At 41.6% G+C, this 21,172-nt stretch overlaps 1 long non-coding RNA gene across 3 annotated transcripts in view; it reads left to right on the top strand.

Moving 5' to 3' along the window:
• LOC121085144 overlaps positions 1-21,172 on the top strand; it is a 186,618-nt gene that overhangs the window by 134,020 nt on the left and 31,426 nt on the right. For all 3 annotated transcript variants that reach the window (XR_005826959.1, XR_005826960.1, XR_005826961.1), the window contains exon 9: positions 18,073-18,131. This is a non-coding gene — a long non-coding RNA (uncharacterized LOC121085144). The remainder of the gene's footprint in view (positions 1-18,072; positions 18,132-21,172) is intronic.

Genomic DNA, 21,172 nt, shown 5'->3' with positions numbered 1-21,172 from the left:
TTCGTGTAGATGATACAGAAAGGAAGACCATGGATTTTATGGAAAGTCATATATAAGCTGTTAAAATTTGCCCTTTCTCCTCCTCCTCGTTGTTCTTTGTTCTCAGTGTAGACTTTATCAGAAGTTTTTGTCAAGTTTAATGGAGATTACCCAACAGACAGAAGGCATGATAAAAATTTTTACCAATGCAGTCTACCATGAAGCATGGCCACGCTTTTTGATTTCAAACATATAGGGTCTTATCCAGGAAGATTCTTAGAGCTACCTGCAGAGTCCAAGTCTTCAGCTCTCATTAGCTAAGTGAATCCCCATGGGGTCTTGGACCTCATTAACTGTCAGCTGGTGGAGAAGGACTTTGACCAGCCTTGAAGGAAAAAGGAAAGGCTTGACCCTCTGATTTCTTTAGGTGGCGTGCTGGGAGTAAGACCTCATGAACTGCCCACAGTTGCTATCTGGTTTGCTGTCAAGGGGATACTGGTGATTTCTGAGAAAATTTAATCTGGCTGATGTTTTGGATCTGAAGAGAATCTTGCCTATTGTCATCCAGCTATAATAACACTTATGCAGGCACCCTCCAGCAAAGCAACTCCTGCCCTAAAAAAGTATTTACAGTTTTATTCATTTATTTTTTTTCCATCACTAAATACCATCATTGTCTCCTCCTCTGGTCATCTTCTGCTTGATTCTGCAGACACTGAAGTGAGCTAAATTGGTTTAAGAATGTAGTTGCGAAGTGTAAAGATTGCGTCAATGCTTCATGGTATCATCCACTTACAGCCTCTACCTCGGCTGCTACTAAAACCGTGTACTCTGTAAACTCTGTTGCTTTGTCCCAAAGTAGTTACTTATGCTTCCAGAAGGGCTGTCTTCTTTTTTGCATTTCAACAGAACTGAAAATAAATACCTGGCTTGTGTCTTCCCAAGCACATGTGCTGCAGGGAAGTCTTAAGTAAGGGGAGCCAGCCTCTGGAGAGTTGCTTTTAAAAAATTGTATTATTCCTTCTTTCTCCCATTAGGCAGCAGTCCGGCCAAATTTACCTTTGCTATTACTTAAACATATTTCTTTTCTGTTCTTTTTATACAGCGACAGCCTGGCCTTAGGCGAATCTCCTGGGAGACTTGGTTAAAATGCACCTGTGCTACACAGGCAAACATATATTACAAAGTTGATGTTGCTCTTTCTTGGCTAAAACAGTAATATTTCACTATGGCTCATGTTCCTCCTCACAGTTCTTAAGGGATTCATCTCCATCACAAAGGAAATGTCCTGTAGTGTTGAAAGAGGACTTAATTTCAGTTATCATTATTTCATAGAATGAGAACTGTACAGTTATAAATCACCAGAGAATTTTCTGCACTTCCATTGAATTCTTTCTGCTTTGGGCTCACAACTATTTCTTCCAACTCACAGCCTTTTCCACTAAGCTTCCTTCTTTCTTTAACCTCTCACCTCTGCCTTTCCTTTCTTCTCCATGTAGATGATTAACTCCCAGTTAGACCCAGGTCCAAAATTATCCAAGGTTCCTTGCTATCTTCTTATTCCCTTTGCTTACCTACCTGAATGGCAGTGTCTGCCTTGTCTACATTAGTAACAAATCTATAATCATCAAAACTAGCACAAGAAGACCTATTTTCGGTGAACATATACATATTACTGGTGGAGATGTGATTGTTACTCGTAATAATAAATGATTGGTTGCGGTGTTTCACTGACTTGTATTTAACTTGTATTTGACAGGTTCCATCTCTTTAAGAACTTTCCTTTAGGGAGTAGCTTAGTTCATTTTTCTGAAAAGAAGCAACACCCTCCCCCAGGTTGTTTCTTGACTGAAGTAATTGCTGTGACTCCTCAGGTCCCAGACAACCAACAGATAATTAGTTCCAATTAAGTTCTCTCACAGGTGCTTATGAAATTGCCATTTGGAAGCAGCAGTTTCTCCTGAAAGGTGAGCTGAATAGTGGGGAAGGGAATGCCAAAGATCAGAGTGAGAGGAAAAACAGCAGCAGATCAGTCCTGTTATGGTTTTGGTTTTTTGTTGAAGCAGGAATGTGTATGAGGTATCTTTTTTTACTTTTAGAGATGTGACTGCTCAGTGTGGGTCCTTGTGGGGCTTTTCTTCCTGTTAAAAAGAAAAAAAAAAAAAAAGTGGGTTTGGGGGAGTGGGGAAGCAAGAAGTAACTTTAGAGGAACCAATGTGTGTAAGCTATGCTGAAGAAAAGCCCAGCAAATATATAGCACTTCAGTTTTTCCATGAAGTAAGCCAGGCGGGATCAGTCCCAGTAGGTTACTGACCCCACCTGGTTCACCTCATGGTGAGTCTGAAGTGATGTGTTTTCCTTGCAGAGAGCTTGTGTGCATTAGGTAAGTTGAACTTGAGTTGACTAAGAACTTCTATGTAAAGCATAAGGTCTGATCTTCCCTGGTGTTGGCTTCTTACTGGTGTAACTGTTGTCTTTGTCAAAGCTGCGTCTCATCCTTACCTGACGAGGAGAAGGATCATGTCTTTAACTAGCTTTATCCTTTGCTTTATGAGGGAGGCAGGAGGGAGTTAGTAGAACCTGTATTTAAGGAGGAAAAGTATATCTATAAACTTGACATGCGACTAAAAAGCATGCACGCACACACAAAAAAAAGCTGCAGGTTTTAATCCTTTTCCCAATTGTTATTTCTGTTTGTCTGCCCTTAGTGGTGGTATTTGTTATGTTGTCTTTCCAATTATGTATGGGCAGGGGGTTTGGTTGGTTGGTATTTTGGTTTGGGTTTGGTTGCGGGGGTTTTTTTACACAAAAACGCACTGTTTCAGATTTGCAGGTTGCAGTGGATGCTGCTCCGTGCTTGCATCTAGTTACCGTAGAGCCTATTGCACTGAATTCCAGTTTGTGGCAGTAGTTTAAGCCAAAATGGTGCTTTTTATTGCAGACTGCAGAAAGGAAGTGTATGTAAAACACCAGTAATCTTAATCTTCACCTGCCATCATAGTTAAGCAATATGAACTCCTCCCTCCATATGGTTTACATGAAGGCTGGCTCATTTTCACTTACGCAGCTGGGAGGAGTAGCTACTTCAGTGGCAGTAATTACTGTGTGGAACTGCTTAATCTGGGTTATATAGGAAATAAGATCAAATGCCCTTGAAGGGAATGTTCTCTAGACTTGTCTATGAACCTGGAAGGCCTCTTCAAGCTCTCGTGGCTGCTGTAGCCACAGCACTCAGGTTGGGCCGTGCAAGTCTATGTATGCTGCGTTATGTCAGTGGATATCCTCTGGAAATATCAGAAAGCATCGTGGCTGTGTATTGCATGGATTCAAGTATTCTTCTGCCTTCTTGTCTCTCGTATGCTTCATCACGCCTTCCATGGTAGCAGACACAAAAAGCAAAAATTAAATACGTTTTTTGAATTTTGAAGCCAGGGCAAGTTCTAACAGTGGTTTGTCTCCTGCTGCAACTGAAACCATGAACCCTACCAATATTCAACAAGTAACTCATGAAACCTCAGACAGCTATAATCTTCAAAGCATTAAACAACTTGTTTAAATATATTTCTACTTGGCAATTGCATGGGAATGGATTAAGTAAAAGGTATTAGATTCTTTTAGAAAAGCTGCTATATGTGACAGGAGTTTTGAGACCACCCAGGATATTTTACTCTCCACTGATTTTGGTGGCAGGTGGGTACTATGTGCTTTTGAAAATCTAAGTATTATCTACAGGTGTAGGTACTTAAGCACTTCTAAAAGCTGTGCATTTAATCCTGTCCCACTCGCAGCATACTCTGCCTCATTAGAAAAGTGGAGGATAGGTGCAACCCAATCAGAATATTCTGATTTGCTTGAAAATTGGAATATTAAGATAGTGTTTATTTTGCTCCAGTTATTTATCCGTAACTTATTCTGCATTTATATTACATGCCTTCAAGGGTAGTGGCAAGTTAGCCCATGCAGTCAGTTTAACTCCGTTTATTCATCTTTCCTATATACTTTCAAAGAAATGGCTTTGTGATCCATATGGAAATAACTTCATGGCACAGGGATCACGTATGTTGTCTTTGCAAAATAACATGCAGTGACATCTGTAACGTAACAGATTTCTCTGGTGGGAGAGGACTTGAAATGCCACATATTCCAGTTGTTTGCAATATATGGTCTCTGGAAAGTGTTTATTTTTCTGAGGGAGCATTGGACATCTCTTTTATCTAGATACTCAGCTGTTATGCAATTATGTTTTCTTGCTTATGAGATCTTTAGTTTATTGAGAAGAAAAAATGACACAACTTTCTTCTCAACTGCTAGTTTGTTCTTTTATTCTGCCTCAAACAGGCTACATTCGTTAAGACAGTCTACATGACATGGCTGAGATCAAGCAGGAACAGCAGAGAGGTTGTTAGGAAGGGTTGAAGCTAAACATGAATCAGCTGAGTAGAGGGTAAGTTTGTTAGACCATGCAAGTAGGGGAAAAAAAAAAGACCTAATTTTACGTGGCTATTTTTGAGGCAGCAAATTGTTACTAGAAATTATATTCTGTCACTCTTGTTCCTGCTTTGTGCTGCCTTCTCATATTGTATAATATCCAGTTATGAGAAGGAAGACATATGGAGAATGCAGATAGGCAATCTAACTCTTGGGTGAGGATTATACAACACTTTTTCCTGTTATTTGTATAATTAACTTGATAATACAGACTTTCATGATTTTTTTTCTGCTGACTTCTGGTGCTTTAATCACTTGGTGAGAGACACATTGAGAAAATAAGTGTTTCAATTTACCGACTTTCTTAAAATTGTACTTTACTTTAAATTGTTCCTCCATCTTTGTGTTTGGGATGACAAAGAATAGCAAAGCCCAGGCAAAGACAGGTATATTTTCAATAGCATGCAACACTGATCTTTTTTTTTTTTTTTTTTTTCCTCTTAGAGAAACTAGAATTTTCTTAGAAATTATTTTCTTTATGCTACATCCTGCAAAAAAGAAATTATGTTTTAATAACTGGAAGAATACTTACTAGTTTCCATCTTCTGTCTATAAATCTAGAAACTGGATTACTGGGAGTCTAAGTATGTGGGCTTTAGTGGCAAAGGAACAAATGTATATCACAATCTATAATTAGCTCAAAAGAAAACTGTGTAACCATGTTTTTCCTTTTTTTTTTTTTTTTTTTTTTAAACCCCAGAAATATCTCTTTCTAGTGATAACTCAGCCACTTCTCATCCTGACTGTGTGTAGATCTTTAGGCCTTAAACCTATCACTTTTCTCAGATTGCAAAATTCCTAACTTTATTCACAAAATGGCACTGGCCTGAATACAAAGTGCCACACTTTATGTGGGAGGAAGAAGACAGGAAAAATGTTGTGGCAGGTGGCTTAAAATAAATAAGAATAAAACAAGCTCTGTTGGAAACTGCTTGGAGCTTTGGAATGTTTGAAGCAGTCTCTGCAAACCTGGGTCGCTTTGGAGAGCGCTTGTGAGAAGGTCAGCTGCAATCATCATATGGTTCTGCAGTTTTTTTGCATGGATATTTTTAAGAACGACGTGGTGTGTGTGCATTCGCATCCTAGGAGATACATAAACTAACCTCTAAATACCACACCAAGACCCTAATTATAAATCCAGATATAGGGTACATATCATGGACTTGTATGTTAAATATAATGCACCTGAGACCAGGGTTTGGCCTTAAAGCTATAGTTACTTCAGCTTTTCTCTGCCTGGATTATAATTTTAGTAATGTGAATACGAAACTGTGCAGATGCTAACCAGATGCTAATATCAAACTGTAGTTCAACATGTTTCCATGTAATAACTACAGTGTTACTATGGTGATAACAGATTCACTAGAGGTTTGATTTAATAAAGCAGGATTGCATGTTAGTATCTGTACAGTTGCCATAGTTTTAGCCAAACAATTGTGCTTCTTCTGACTGAATTGACGCTGTTGCCACTGAGCTTAGTGTCCCTTGTAAATCTATTTTTCAGGAATAAATTTGCTATGTAAGCGGGTTCTAGTGTATTGCTTTAATTGACCTCTTCTCTCCAATGGCAAAAAATAATAGTTTTGAATATGAACACAAAAGCAGTTTTGCTTAGAGGTTTGATTGTCTTCCCCTCTCTCCTTTGCCCCCTAACTGCTGCATTTGGCTTCAACTTTAAAGATACTTGAGCCAACTGCCCAAGACTTTCCAAGAAAACCTAAGAATTTAGAATAAGCAAAGAATCTAAATTCGCTTCCACATGAGACCACCTGTATCTGCAAGCGGCAGAAAAGGATGTCCAGTTTTATTGCCACCCATCCAAGAAACCGCATAATAGGGACCTGCACGTTGTTATTTTAAGCTGATAAACTGCAGTCTGCTAGATACAGCAGGATTCGGCCTTCAGTAAGTTCTGCCGTTATCGGTTCTGTTGGCGTGAACACACACCAGGACTCTGTATGCTGTTGTTCTTGTGCTTTGGTTCTGATCTTCCTTGCCTCGCGTCCTGCCTGGTCACCCGCCGGTCTGCAGGGCAGCCGCCAGCACCCTGAGAAGAGAAAGCAATCGAGTTTCCCCTCGCAGTGCTCTCGTGAGGCACAGGAAAGCTGGGTCCAAATGAGTCGGTTCCTTCCCTGACCTCAGACAAAGTGCTATTCCTTTTTGAACAGCCGGAAAGCTTGGTGGGTTCTTAGGGTGCGGGATCTTCTTAACCCTCTGTAGCTCTGCTTACAGCGATACGATTGCACGAAATGGAGGGCACGTGTGGGTCAGAACCAGGAACTCATCTGTTTTCTAGGAGACCACGCAGAGCTTTTGGCTTCTTTTATGTCTTAATAATAGAAGTAATAATAACAATAATTAATGACTATAATGATAGTGATAACCTTCCAGCTGAACATGTGCAATTTGTATTGCCTCAGCATTATTCCCAGGCAGAGCTTCATTGATATTCCGAGCATTGCCGTGTCTGTCACTGCTCTATGCACTTTGGGTCTGGAATCTCTGGGGAGCCTTGCAGCTGTCAAATTGACTTCCATCATTTCTCTGTGAGCCGAGAGACAAATTATCCAGCTAGCCATCAGACCAGACTTTGCCATCCAACTTGCAATCTCTAAGTGATAAAACGCCGCCTGCCCGTTCCGGCAAACCCTTCGGCCTCAGAGCTGGGGGTGGGGGGTGGGGGGGAGCCGGCACTACCCGTAAGGTTTGGGCTGCCGGTGTCCCTGCTTTTATACTTGACAAGCTGAGATTAGGCTGCTTATTTTTATTTTTTTCTTTTTTTTTTTTAAGAGGTATTCATGGTCTAGTGATTTGGCAGTCGCCTGGGTGAGTCAGTGACACGTGTGGGCCGGGCGCCCCCGAGACAAAACGCACCCCACGGGCCCGGGGCGGCGGGGGCAGCTGGGGGGGCTCCCCCGGCGTGAGGAGGGTTTGGGGAAGTGCGTTCTGGTTCCTCGGAAGCCGCTGGCGAAGCGCCCCGTCCCCCTGCAGACGGGCCGTGCCTGGCGCCGGCCGAGGGGCCCGACCCTCCCGGGCCGGGTGCTGCCGCCGGGGTCCGCGCGGTTTTCCTGAGGGGCAGAGCCCCGGGGGCGGGCCCGAGCGCCGTGCAAGCCCCGGGGCCACGGCCACTGGAACAGCGCGGGGCTCGCCGCTGCCGGCGGGGAGAGGGGCCCGGGCCCGGCGACTCCGCCCCGCCGCGCTCCTCCCGCCGCCCGCGCCCCGGGAGCCGCCGCTGCCGCCCGGCCCGGGGGTCCGCCCGCCAGGGGGCGCCGCCGAGGCTCTTAAAGGGGCCGGCCCTGCGCGCCGCGGGTGAGGGGTGAGGGCCGGGGCCCCGCGCGCGCTCTTGGCGGGACGCCGCTCCCCGCCCGCCTGAGGCGCGGAGGGCCCTGCCCGGCTGTGCGCGCTGCATGGCCGCCTCCTCCTCACCGGGGCTGGTGAGGGACGTTTCTCCTCTTAACGGGAGGAAGTGAATCCCCGAGGCGAGGGCTGACTGTAAGTACGCTGCTAGAACCTGCCTCGGGGTTGTTTTGGAGGCTGGCAGCGGGGTTTTACGCCTAGAGCAGAGGGCAGCTCGGCAGGCCTCCAGCTGCTTGCATTTTCCCCTATAACAGAGGTTACCCGTGTACGTGAAGGTCAGACACCCCCTAAAGCATGTCATACCCTCTCAGTCTAACTTTTTAAAGTTAACTAAGTATGCAGATGTTCAGCCTTTTAAGCAAGCTAACATCAGTCCCCTATGCCCCTAACCTCTCATCTTCCTAGGCCTTTCCTAGAGGTTTGGTTCCAGAAAAACATCTCTGAATCCCCAGGAGCTTGCTGCTTGGGAAGGGAAGAAGACATCTGGGTTTCTCAAGCAGTCCTGGGGACAACATTAGGTGCCACTAAGCAAGCTGCCTTTATCAGATTGTGCCTTTCTCTAGATCATGTCTGTGGGCAAGACTTGGCCTGGAATAAAAGTCTACGAGAAAGCAGTACTTAGCAGAGCTGTGATCTCCCTAATGATTTTCCTCTCCCAGTTCTCTGGAGATCTAGGTTAAAAACAAAATATCACAGCTCTTCTGAACAGCATTTCTCTCTAGCTTCTTGATTCGAAGTAGTTGATTTTAAGGGCTGTTTTCTGTTCCATTTAAGGATTCTTAACATGTGTTTTAGAAAAACAAAAACCAAAACACAAGAATTGTTTTCTTAGTGTTACACTTCTATGTGATAAAGAAACAAAGTGTCAGATCATGTTTCCTTATGGCCACATGACCATGGTACATCCACTGGCTGCACACAGGCTCCCAGATGGAGGTCGGTTTGACCTGTAAAGCCATCAGAGGTGGGGATCTATCTGCCTTATAGTAATCCAGCTTTTTTTTAATTATTCCATTACTGTTGTAATCAGCTGTGTTTGGGTGAAGCTGCAAGCAGGATCTGCAGGCAGGCAGTTTTCTGATGAGGATTTTCATCTGCTTTTGAGATATAGCCTGCTCCTTCAAAATAGCTCAAGTTTTGTGAAACTTAGAAATGCTCTTTCAGGTCTGTGTTTCCTGATGGTTTCATTGTTTCTTTGCTCACTTTGCAGTCAGGATTGATTGCTGCTGTTCTACCTCTGGTGTAGTAATCATCATATGACAATCTCTTGAAGATGCCCAGAGTTGATGATAAAATACTTTGTATTTAAAAGTGACATTAATATGCTGAAAGTTAAATAATGATCTCCAGTGTTTATTTTTCTCCAGTGTTATGAAGTCATTTAATATTGGTACCGGGTCTAAAATGCACTTTCACTTTTTTCGCGTTCTTCTTTCCAGCACCACCATGTTTAATTGTGGCTGTCAAAGTACAAGCCAGACGTGGCATTTAGCAACCTGATTCTACCACCCTTCTTTCTTTCTGTTTCCTTTCCTATAGGCATCCACAAATGCCTATACCAGTGGGTACTCTGACATTTCCAAATTGCAGTTTGATAGTGTCAGAAAGGTTCATGAATTATTAAAATGTCTCAGCATCAAAGAGGTTGGAAAATTACATATAATTTGACAAAACAAGCACACAGAAAAAGAAAACCCCACCCAGGCATTCCCAAATCAAGAGGGCACCTTTAAAACTTTCATTTGAATTTGCTTAGAAGGTTTGAATAGTAGGAGAGATGCATGAGTCATTCTCTCTCTGTCTCTCTCTAGAACAGGAAAGCTAGCAGAGGGTGGAGGCATGTCAGCACATAGTGTGGTACACTTTAAAATATCAGCTGAAATGACTAGGCTGAAGAAGTGGGAGGACTGATATTAGTCACACGCTATTACACAGTTCAGAAGACGAAGGCAGAAGGAATTACCGGACAGGCATATGCCACTTGGCCCAGCATTTTAGAACACATATCTTGACTTCAGATCTCTTCATTCTTTCTTCAGAATGCCTCTGTTTGCCATGCATTCTGAGTGAGATTCATTATCTTGGCCCCACAGTGAGCAGCTGACTGCTCTTAAGCTGAGATGTTAGAAAAAATGGTTGAGTTTACCACATAGGCAGTATCAGCAACTTACATCCATGATCATTTTGCTCAAGCCTTTTGTTCCTCATCCCACTGGACAAGCACCAGAGCTGTTGCAATCTTCCAGCTCCATGAGCATTAGTAAGGAGGATGAGGATCTGTGTAGGAGACGCCAAGATCATGGAGAGATCTTTGATATGATTTCCTGCCCTGCTGCAAGCAATTCTGTGTTAGCTGTCTGCACAGTGAACTAATATAGTCTCTGTTTCTTAGGCCCTGTACCTTCATCATTCTTGGCATTTACAACATCATGCAGCTGGCCTACCTTGCAGAGAAACAGACTGCATTTTTTTTGGTGACCACAATACACAGGCCAAGAACTTGGATGTAAGTTCCTCAGGCTTTGTCATTGCAGTAGTAACAGAAATTAATTTGGTTCAAGAAAAGGGAAAGCGTATCCTTTGGATGTGTGAACTTCCCAGTTATAATGAAAAAAAGCTCTTTAACACCAGAATTTTTCTAACGTGTTGAATGTTTACTTCGGTGTCTGTAGCTGAAGGATTTTGAAGAGGTGTGCAAACCTCAGCTCACCTCTGTGTGCTCATCTTGCTCTCCCAATGAATCTGAAGCTGTTACTTAAATGTACTTTATATGCAGAAATGAGGGTAAGTGACCAAAGAGATACTGCAAGAAAGAGCTGGTATCATAGCCACAAATTGAGCTCAGGAGTTACCTTTTCCCTTTTGTGCAAGCTGCTTGTCCGTGTTAACCTTCCAATATATTGCAAAAAAATCTTGAGGCCAAACAAATAATAAAAATTGCAGATTATGTGGCATAAGATCTTGTCTTGTCCTGGGTTGAGCATGGATACTTCCAAATTTAACTACCAGGCTCTGCACATCCTATCTTTCCCAAGCTATCTATTTTTGGGTAGTTTTTAAGTCTAGACCACGTGCCTGGTGCAAGGCAATTAGTTGTGCTGAGTAGGTCTGGCAGTCAGTCTTTCTTGAACTGAATCATAAACTGCCCTTGGTGGTAAGGCAGGGGAGATGATCCTGGGTTTGCCCAGGTCTTAGTGTAGTATGTCCCTCTGCTTACCCGTTTTATCCAAAGATGGGAAGAGGTTTGTACTTAGGTGACCTTGTCGAGAAATACAAACAACAGTTTTCTGGGCAGACCCTCTGCTTGGGCCTGCAGAAGTTTGCAGGATATAGCCTTTTTATGTAGCTGAATTTTTAACAGAAGGTGTTTCATTAAATAGCCCAGATCTTGTCTCTGTTCTATACCGCTTTATCTCTCTGCAAGTACATCTGATAATCTTATATATCACGTTTCACCAAGCCAAAAATAAAACCTGCAACAGACCTTCCTAGTTGTCTGTGACTGTCTTGTGAAGTACTTCCATCAGCCATGTGAACCATTGTGGATTTGTTCTTACCCAGATTTCAGCCTGTTTGCCATGTGCAAACATTTCCTTAGTACCACTCAAGAAATATTTTAGGTGTCGCATATAATACCTTCTTTAGAAGAAAAAAAAAAAGTCATGATCACTTTCTCTAATTTTCTGACAAATTTTGAAATCAATTATTGGAATTGTACCATTCCTCTGCCCTAATTGGATAGCTGGTGTCTTAACAGCTGTCAAGAATTCTCAATTGAGTAAAATACAGTGCTAAAGCTTATGGAAGTTTTTATAAGTGAGCTATACTAGCTGATGTTATTAAATCATTTCATTAGGTAGAACATCCAGAGTAGTTTACCTTTCCCTCTGGCTAATGTGCTCTGTAGGCTTGGCCACAGCATTTTTAATGGCATATATTGAAATCTCCTTCCCAGAACCGCTATTTTAAAGATAATAAGGGCAATAGCAGGCAAGGAAAAAAGATTGTCTTGCCTTTCGTGGTGAAGCTTGGCTTACTGTGTGCATTTGTTTGCTTTTCTGATTTATTTTCTTTTGATCAGAACCATCTGACCCTCGTGTTTAAAGGAATGTTTTTTTGGAGTTTTGAAGTCTGCCTGTTATAACATCAGTTCTGCAACCTGCAGCGAAAGGAGCAGGCAGATGCGTACTCAGCTGAAGCTTAACAAATCTGTCTTTGTTGACATGCAGAATCCACACCTGCAGCATGTGGATAGTATCCTCAGTCCCTATACGAGAGGTAAACATCCAGGCTGTGAAGTTACAGGTTCCCTCAATTTGTCAGAATTTTCTTAATGTTCAAAATGCTGTACGCGGTTTTCTCGTGTGAACCTTTCTCTCAGTGTTTGAAATGGCAGCTTTCTTGCTCAGTTTGAAATACATTTTCCTCTCCTCTGCACAAAAAATATTCCCAGCCTCTCCATTACGCATTCTGTTTTTAAAGGCAAAGCCAAAAATATTGGATGCTAAGAGAAGTGCGCCCAGCAGCATGAGAAAAATGTGCTAACAAGTCAGCCAGTATACACCCATTTCATGCACAGAACCAAGATCAATGCTTTAGCAGTGAGATCATGCAGGCTTCGGGCGGAAACAAAGAGCACTGAGATGGGGATTGCTGCGATATGTGGGTTCTGTGTTTTATGTTCCTAAGTTCTCCACTGTCAGAACAGAGCAGCAGACAGTTTGTGTTTGGTTTATTACAGAATGATAGAGTAGAGAGAGTAGTTGTTCCTTTCATGGGGCCCTGGTTCTTTTCTTTGAGAGTGCAGTCTCATTTGTCAGTCGAACTGGTCTAGGTTGGCTTTGCCTCCACATTATATTGTCTTGCCCCTTTCCTTTTGCAGGCAGTCATGACTGTGCAGTCAGTCATTGAGATAAGGAGGCGGAAATCTAAAAGGGTAGGTTTTTTCCTCCTTGCCATGTTTGCACCATGATCAGGCTGACTGCTGTGTTACAGCACGTGTGGTTCAAGAAAGGGACCAAGACGAGGAGATGGCAATTCTGCAGCTTTCGACAGCACAACAGGTTACTGGTTTTGTAGACTGTGAAACTATCCATTCACTGCTAACTCCTGATTAGTATTGAAAGAGTCTGTTAATGCTTAAAGTTCTATCTGCTTTCCAAGTAGTAAGTTCTTATGAAAAAAAAGTCATCAGAGTTGCAGAAAAAGTCAGAAAGCACTGTATTTCCTGTGTTGTGGCAAATGAGCTCTTCTTTTCTGTTGATGTGAAACCTCTTGATTTTGCCAAAATACCATTTTCCTATGGACCAAAAGATATAGGAATACAGTTTCAGACTAGATATTGTCTGATGTGGTTTTGGCAATTAAGCTATCATTTAGGTACCTAATTTGGGAGTTGAGCTCACCTGGAAAATTTGTCTTAATTTTTTGGTAGTGAATCATGAAAATGTACCTTCTTCTTTGTGAAGGGCTTACTAGTCAGAAATAATAGAATTGTCCAAAAATTGCTGTTTCAGATTTGAAATTCCTGGCTCTTAATTCAGAATTTACCCTCCTCTGAAAATTTCAGAAATTTTTCAGACAGCCATTCACCAGTTATTTAATTGTATAAATACACCCCTGTTTTGATTTCCGGTTTAAATTGTTCTCATTAAGGATTACTTTTGACTTAGAGGAGTCTGGTAGCATTTAGGAATGATAGGAAACTGACCCTCATAACATTTACCCTTGTGTGGTTTCTCTGATTATGTGTGCTTTCTGTATCTCTCAAATAAGTAACGTGTTAGAAGTGAGCATGGTTGTGCGTGTAGCAAGTTTCTAACACAAACTTGTGCAGGCAGTACTAGAGAGGGCTGTACTAACTACACAGAGGTTTTACTGCAGTCAGTGACCAGGTACTTCTCTGGAAACAATTCCTAACATCTTATTTCATTATCGGGCGTAAAATAGGTCACTTTGTGGCTTTGAATTCTGTAGTGAATCTGTTCAGGTGACCTCACAGCAGCATCCTACAATCTGGCGTGGTGGGTTGGAGCAGCAACAATTTCTTCACAGCATGAACCTGCCACTGCCCTTCCTGGTTTTTCTTTGAAGTAGGTCAAGTCTGTGAACTGCTAAGACTCTGTGGACCCCTCATTTATTTTACCAGTCTAGCTTCCAGAATGTGGAGTAGAAAGATCACCTGCTTCGTTCTGTCTGAGCAATAGCAGCTTAGGCACAGAAAACACAGACAGTGTGTGCTAAGCCTAAATCAGAAAGGCTTGCAGTAGTGTTGTACTTCAGCTTGAAGAGGATAATCTACGAAGGAAAGCTCTTATAGGACTGGTTTCTGTTCGGTTGTTTAGAAATGATTCACTTTGTCCCTTTTCTTTGGTTTTCTGGAAGTGGTAAGTTGCATAACCACATTCAAGGTTTTACTTTAGTAAAACAGCTCTCTCAGTCTGCACAGCTTCAGGAGAAGCCCTTATATCCAGGAGAGTCATGGGACACCGTGCTCAGAGAGGGCCTGTTCGGAGCACAGAGGTGCCAGTGGCATCGTGTTGAGGGACAAGGAGGGCGAGAGACGGGGAGGCTATTCCAGTACATTTTGGTCATGGGTAGATCCTGTAAAGAGTTTAATAACCGAAAATATCTCTAGCTTCATCTGCATGTTTCTTCTGAGATACAGAATGTCCACCGTCTTCTCACGGACCTGGATGTACTAGAGCTGCTTTGTAGTTGTCTCAATGTAGTCTCACTTGAACCTGAGGGGGTTAGAAATGAATTCCAATTGCCTAAACTCTCCTGATTTTTCCCCATAAATATCTAGCTTATATGTGCAGCAAACTTTCCATTCTGGACATCATACAGACATGGTTCTCATAAGTAAATTACTTTTAGTAAACAGCAGTATCATGATTTAATCCAATTAAACAAAACAATATGGATTCTTTTTTCCTTAGCAAGGCAGAGCTGTAGTATAATATCTTTATTAAATGCATTTGAGCAACCCACTTGAAAAGATGAGGGTCCTTTGAACACTTTGTTATGTTTGTACAGCATCTAACACAATGACTTGTAAATTCTATGTCTTCTACCAGAACAAAGTAACAACTCCTAGATGGCCCTCTACCTACCTTCCCCAAAAACTCACTAAAGCAAACTGTTACTCCTCAAGACCTCCTCCAGTTTTACCTATTGTGCAGTGAAAAGCTTGAGACCAGCTTTTGACATACTGGTTCCTTTAGTAAATTGTTGCCATTTGAGGAAGGTTGAATATAAGCATTGATTCTTTTTTTATTTTTTTTTTTATAAATTTGCACTTTAACTTTTTGCATTGCAATTTGTTGTCTGCATCTTGGGTGTTTAGTTTGATTAGTTTAGTAGTCTGGGTTCTGTCTAGATGGTGAGGATGGTCATCCCTGAGTGGAAACAATGGAGAGTCAAACTGTGCCCGTAGTTACGATATGCTGTGCTCATTCTTATCTTGAGTTTCAATCAATTTTTGTATGAAGTTGTGCTTTCCAAATAATGGCTGTACATCTGTGAACCAGTAGTTACTCAGAACTTCAGACAATAAAATTGTAATACACTCTTCTCCTTTATAGATATCCCTAATTGGTTTCACTGCTGTCTTAAAACAATTCAAACATACAATATTTATTCCCCTTTCAGCTATGTAGTGGGGGATTGTTTTGATATTTTGTGGCAACAGTGGCCACAAGGGTAAAAATACATTTTTCTGCTCTATTTTTGAATCTTTCTCTAAAATTAAAGATGGGTAAATGTTCTTGATAGTACATCTTGATAAGACCAAAACCTTGTTTATTACTTTTAATTAAGAATTAATCTTGGAGGACAGCACCCTTTCACTAACTAAGCCAATCAAATGACCCATGTGATTAAGTATTAGTAATAAAATGGTACGCTGTTGGTACTTCAGGAAAAACATTGCCTTTTTCTTAGGAAAAAATTCAGTGATTTTGTTCCTATGTACAATGTTATAATTGGTTTATAATTCATTATGCTTGATCACCATCTAATAGTGCACTGTGTACACCTGAAAAATTCCTGCAGTTGCAGGAAGCCTGACAGCAGCTGCTGTTGTCTTCTCCAAAAATTACTTCTGAACTTTTCCTGAAAAGTGCAAAACTTCTTTTTAGGAGCGTCTGTCTTGACTTGTTAATTTGTAGTTACAGACCATGTGGGAATGTGATCTAACCAGCTGAATAATACTTCAACCTTACTAGCATGAGCATGTTGTTTACTTTCATGCTCCGCTTATGCTAAGTGGTCAGATCCTCTAATCTGTGTCTCCTGCAGCTGTATTTAGCCTTTGGTAGATCAGTGATAGAATCATCTTTAGGTACCAAGAGGCTGAATGTATATGACAATCAGTTGCAGACAGACTAGAATTATAATGGAAATACATTTCATCTGTATGTTTTGGCATTTTTATTTTAAGTTAATATAAGTTAATAATCCTTGGGTTTATATTGTGTACATGTGTGTATGCACAAGCTTTGATCTGAAGCATATTGTTTGGGGAAATACAAGAACTTTCAGCAAAAATTGCTCAGATCCACTCCAAATAACGGACTGAATCTGAACTAGGACTCACGTTAGCGGTGATACTCATCTCTTACTTACATGTGGCAGGCTCAGCCCTGAACCCTGACCCCACAACTATTTGTATGTGTATTTCTCATGTAGTGATCATCATCTTATATAACTATCTTTCATTGTTCTGACACGTATGGGTTCACACATAACCCAAGGCTTTAGTAGTATTATGTACAATTATTTGAAATCATTGCCCATGTGTCCAAAAGATGACTAGCAGAAATAAAAAGCAATGGTTCAGGTTTTTTTTCTTTTTTATTTCTTTTTTTCAGTTTCCTTGATGTTTCATGGTTTGGCTAAGACCTTTCTATTTTTTGCTTTGAGTTGCTACCATCCAGGTTTTTATGTGGACCTCTTTGGAACTGTTCTTTGATGTCTAGGGTATTTAAGCCAAAATTCTGTTCATTTTTTCCTGGCGGCAGCTACTTCACAGTGAGTACATTAATTAAAATTTGTGCTTGTCAAAGACGGTATCTTCAGGTTTTTTGCCATAGCAGAATGAATCTTTTCTTTAGCCTAGCGAGACTGTCACAGTACAGCCAATAGAGACAGACAGTATGGATTCCGAGATGTAAAGAACAAAGTGTCACCCTGGCAGCATCAATTTAAGCCTTGTCATGCTTTTATACCCTTAACGGGCACCTGGTTTGTAATAGTGCTGTTCACCAGCATCTGCCATATTGAACAGATTTGAGAAAGTATTATTTTATACCCTAGATAGTGCAAATACAAATAGCTGTCAGAATTGTTCAAGTCATTTGCTATCAGTCTGATGCGTGAATTGAGAAGTTTTTCATGCTAAAAGGTAGTTGTGGTGGAAAGGTGGGGAACATGCTGCTGCCCTCATGTTGATGATTATTCTACCCCACTGCCAAACTTCTCAAAATCCTCATTTACCTTTTTTAAATCTTTTTTCTATACTGTTTCTTACCAAGATTGTTCTTAATACAAATATCATTTCACTGCTTCAAGCGGGTGACTCAAGGAAATGTGCAAGCAGTCTGCAAAGTTACTTTTAGAGCAAAATCCAAATGATATTTAGTGTGTAAGTGTATCTAAGTCTTCTGGCCTTTCCTAGAGTGTCTGTCACTGAGTTCTGGGGTTTTTTTTTTATTTCATTCTCAAATAAGGTTTTTCTTTTCACATTTTTGAGCTAGTAATGTTTTGTTTCATTTTTTTATTCATAGCAAGGGAAAGCAAAGTTTCCTGTTAGAACAGATATTCTCAAGTTTCAATCATAAGTATCGGATGAGAAAAGTAAAGCAAACGTAGAACTTTTATCATTGATATGGATGTGAATATGTCCCAAGATACTTAGCAGCTGTCTCCTCCTTTATTAATGATATTGCACAATTAGCTATTACACAGAGCTTTGTCACTAAATGCATTTCTAAGGTGAGTATATATAATTTTCCCCATTTTATTGACTGAGGAAATTAAGGCCTAGAGAAAGGAAGTGATTATTCACAGACCCTGGAGAAGAAATTGAGTCCAGAATTCTGTATAATGGACCATGTAGACAATGTGACGTGCCCTAGAATAACCATTGCATTTCAGATATGCCTGTGTTGCTCCGCATTCCAAAGAAATAAAATAGCTGTTGCTCTTCTTTTTAACCAACTGTTCCTCTCTCTTTCTCTTTTCCAGCTAGTGCCTTGCAGCCAGGATGTGAAAACATAGATGACTTGTGCCCAGCAAAATTTTTGGTAAGTCAATTAAATTTTAGTCCTGAAAAAAAGGAGTATGATTAGTGATGCTGCTGTAAGGCTTTGCTTACTAGCCAGTTAGTTGCAGTAGAGCAGGAAGCATACAGCTGTCAATTGGACATTGCGACTAACATGCTTGTGACAACACGTGAAATTGTGGCTTTCAACAGGCTAGCAGGGAAGACTTTGTCCACTGCAAGGAAGGTGCAGAGGAGGAAACAGTGCCAGGAAAATGGTGTCAGTGGAGCCAAGAATACAGAAACCCCTTTATTTCCTCTGTGACTTCAGGTCTCAGCCCAGCTCTTTGAAACTGTGACTGTCAGTACTCAGCAGAAGAGTAATAATGTGTTGCCACAACAGCATTATTTGTCCCTGTTGATGTCCTTGTGCAAAACACAAATCTTAAAACAGCTTAGCTGAGAGCAGCTAAATGAATTCAACGTCCTCTGAAAGCTCTTCTCTCTGTGGGGCCCTTACACAGCATGGAGACACTGAACCAGATGCTGACGGGTCTCTTGTTGCGCACAGTTTGTGCCTTTTTTGTTTATCTGCCATGAGTAAACTCAGTGGTCCTGATCTCATTCTCATCAGACTAATCCTGTCTATGTTGGGTATTCTCTGAGGTCAAGGGGAGTTCCCTATGTCTCGTGGCCTTCAAAGCTCAGTCCACTGAACGCAGGGAGGTCTTTGCCATTAACTATTCTGGAATCAGGAGCTACCGCCTGATCTTGTTTACTGCTGTAGTTAAGTCTTAGTAGGGAATCCCCCTATTCATTCATTCTTTCAATCCATGGGTACTAAAGCAGGCAGCATCAGCTGCAGAGCATTGGTTAAAGAGGCAACTTCCCATTGGTTGTAAATCAAGATTGCTATGGTCAGTTAAAGTCAGAAAATGGGATGGATGGAGGCGCGGGGCAGAGGAGGAAGGCTTGTGGGGTCTTGCAGCTGTTTTCCCATCTTCTCTCAAATAAAATTTCTTCAGTTTGTAGCAAGGAATCTATGCAGGAAAACTTGGAAGAAATCAGGTTGCACAAATGCTCCCCCCTACCCCCCGGAGCTGCCATAAGTTGCATTACTGCATGTTAATTTATTCTGCTTTTTCCCTCTCTCTATGGAACTGCAAAAGTGACAGTGCTTTAAATGGAAAGATTTGCAGCAAGCCATCAGTCATTGTGCATGGAGGATATATCTCCTGGTTTAGTCTTGCTTGTGCTTCCATAAATCAGCATAGCTAAAATATTTGTGGTTGTCTGTAGGAGATTTATGCAGGTGGGAGATTAGAGTCAGTCTGTCATTTTTGTGGGGGAAGTGAGAGATGGAACGGGCTGGGGAATGCTGGCTTGCAGGAAGGAAGGATTTATAATGTTGGTGGATATTTAGGGGTTCCATAGAGACAATCAGCAAAAAAAATCTGTGCGTGTACATGTGTACACATCTCTCTGATTTGGAAACAGGCTGTTGTTTCCCTGCATCATTTTTTGGTTAATCTACTCAGAGAGAGACATTATATGGAAGCATTCTTTTGCTCGGATCTGTCTTCAGACCTGGGGGTTGATTTGGTTTTTTTCCCTTAGGTCCAAAGTGTTCTGTATGTGGGTTATGCCTTACTTTTGCTGGCATATGCGTATCTTGCAAATTGGCTGTATGAATAATTGTGTCAGGTTAAAAAGTTCTTATGGACTGCTTCTCGTCAGACAGTCACTGAATGTAAGCCTAGGTACTTTTCCTAGTAACTGTGACTGTGTAAGTTCACCTGAGCAGGGGACGAAGAGGAAAGAGGGACATAGGAATACGTATTCTAATACTGGCAGCAAAATCCAGCTCATGTTTTCAGTTGCTGTACCATTGTATGACTTCATTGACTCTAATGTTTCGCTAGTTCTCATATCGGCTATGAATGTGACCCCTGACTTCAGTGGAGATATGCTGATTTACACCAGCTGATATTCTGACGCTTTATTTCTGTGCAACAGCAGTGGCCCACCAGGAGCACCAAGGGTGGAATAGCTGTAAGTGTCCTCCAGGCCTCTGCTAGTTAATCTCCCCTTTGCAGTCTGGGGGCAAAAGCCAGGACTAAGCTGTGTGAAGGTCACTGCTGTAGCTTCTGTTTTGCCTCATTACTAATGAGCTCAGCCTTGTTCCCAAATGCTTGCTAGTTTAGGCAAAGCTCAGCACACAATGGGGGAGGCTGCACAGCCCCGAAACCTTGTAAACACATTTTGGAAAGCTTAAAAAAAAGTGTTGCGTAAAATATGCTCACAAGTTCTCTAGCCTTCTTTCTCCTTTTCCCGTGGGTTTCTGATTTTCCAGAGAACTCTGTTTTGCACCCTCTTGATTCTTCTCCCCCTGCGCCCCACTCCCACCCCCCCAGTTTTACTTCAGACTGAGCTGCAATGTGATACGACTGGTCAGCAGCAGGCAGCCAGCCTACGGAGCCCAGCCTGGGGAGTCCTGCGTAATTCCAGCGGGCAAGTCTGCTTAGTCCTGGCCTGAATACGGTTCTTCAGGATTTGAGGAAGGGGCAACTCCACCTAGAGGACTCCCAAAATCAACACACTGAGCCAGTGGTACCAGGACCTGACTAGGTGAAAAATTATCCCCTAGTTAATTAAGCCAAAATGAAAGTCTCCAGTGCTTTACTAATTAAGGAGGGATGCTTTGCCAGAACTAGCGGGGGGATCACAAAAAGAAGGATGAACAGCTTTCTTGAAATAGCATTGCTATCATGTGTTCTATTAAACTTAAGTAAAAATAATTTCCAGGGATGTGTATAATGTGAAGGGACAGAGATATTAGTCTTAAATCAGATTTTTTTTTTTTTTTTCTGTTTGCCATCTTTGGCAAGTCCCTATAAATCTTTGCAGTTGTAGAGACAGCCTAAAAAACTGCTAACATTTTCAACTACAGAGCATAACACTGAATAAGGATAGTTGAAAAATTTCTGTCAAAACTGTGTTTAATGGAAAATAGAGTTTTGATAAAATAGCGTTTTCACCAAAAATAGCTGCTTTCCATGGAGAATGTTAGTTTTTCACTGCAAT

This window comes from Falco naumanni, chromosome 3, assembly GCF_017639655.2.
Source record: "Falco naumanni isolate bFalNau1 chromosome 3, bFalNau1.pat, whole genome shotgun sequence".
Lineage (NCBI taxonomy): Eukaryota > Metazoa > Chordata > Aves > Falconiformes > Falconidae > Falco > Falco naumanni.
Note: the sequence above shows the minus strand (reverse complement) of the source record. Positions and strands in the feature narration are given on the sequence as shown.